Consider the following 1,211-nt stretch of genomic DNA (forward strand, 5'->3'; position numbering starts at 1 on the left):
TAAATAATTTTAATAATAAGTAATGATATAATCTATCAATAAGAACTAATATATTCAAAAAATAAACAAAATTAGTTATTAAGAGAATTAACAGCCCTATATTCTATCTTTTTTTAACTAATATTTTTCTTAGCAAAACTTTAGCAGTTACCTAACATTTTCAATATTCTCTTTGCTTAGAAGAGTATAATCAATTTCACACCCAACAAAATGGTAGCGCACAACTGTTTTGGTATAATAGAAGTACAAGTTTTCATTTAAGGCCATACACAAAGAGCTGTAATGGTATATGAAGCACATTTTCTCTTAATTGGTCAGAAACAAGAAAGGGTTAAAAAAAATCCTTGTGGAAGTCTAACTGTAATTCAGTTATAAAGTTATTATGATGCCAAGTACTTGTGCCTTGTTGTTAAGGTGCTTTTGCTCTATACCCTGTAGTCTACCATTTGTAAACACATCTTTTTGATGTTTCTGCCAACATCCTGGCAACAAAGCAGTGCAATTTCAAATGAGCTAATTAACTTAATTGTTGATGAAGCATGAAACAGTTCATTCACCCTGTTAGCTGCACCATGACAACATAAGAGCCTCAGCCTGTGAAGTTACTCATCTCCATAAACCTATCTGTAGCTCTCTGTTTAGATCTCTTGTATACCAGAATTGTGCATGGAAGATATTTCATTAAAGATGCATACTCTCATTTGAGAATAAGGATTAAAAATATAATAATAATAAAATCTCACCATTTGAAGAAATTAAGGATAAACAAAGTTTTGATTTTAAGCTAAATAAACCATGCAATGTTTTCTACAAATACTGTTTCTTTATGATTCGGAGGGCAACAAGTAACAACTTGAATGAAATATAGTTATTGATTGAAATGTTTGCCACTATTTACTTTCTTTTTTTAATTCTTGCTGTTAAATGTATCTTAAATATCATTCCTTAATGATACTGAATAACTATAATTATTTAATAATATTTAATAAATTCAATTGTTTAAAATAAGGGCTATAAAGGCTGCAATTGAAAAAGATAAACATGCAAAATACGTCTGTTTTATATATATATATGTATACATACAGGAGCTCTGGTGGCAAAGGTTGGCTGTTTGGATCCACCAGCTGCTCCTTGGAAATCCTATGGGGCAGTTCTACTCTGCCCTACTGGGTCGTTATGAGTTGGAATAGACTTCATGGCAACGGGTTTGG

The 1,211-nt window shown here is 31.0% G+C and overlaps 1 protein-coding gene across 13 annotated transcripts in view; it reads right to left on the minus strand.

Moving 5' to 3' along the window:
• Positions 1 to 1,211, minus strand: part of FOXP2 (forkhead box P2) — a 281,403-nt gene that overhangs the window by 45,371 nt on the left and 234,821 nt on the right. The gene's annotated exons all lie outside the window — the stretch shown is intronic.

This window comes from Trichechus manatus, unplaced genomic scaffold (genome assembly GCF_000243295.1).
Source record: "Trichechus manatus latirostris isolate Lorelei unplaced genomic scaffold, TriManLat1.0 scaffold00096, whole genome shotgun sequence".
NCBI lineage: Eukaryota > Metazoa > Chordata > Mammalia > Sirenia > Trichechidae > Trichechus > Trichechus manatus.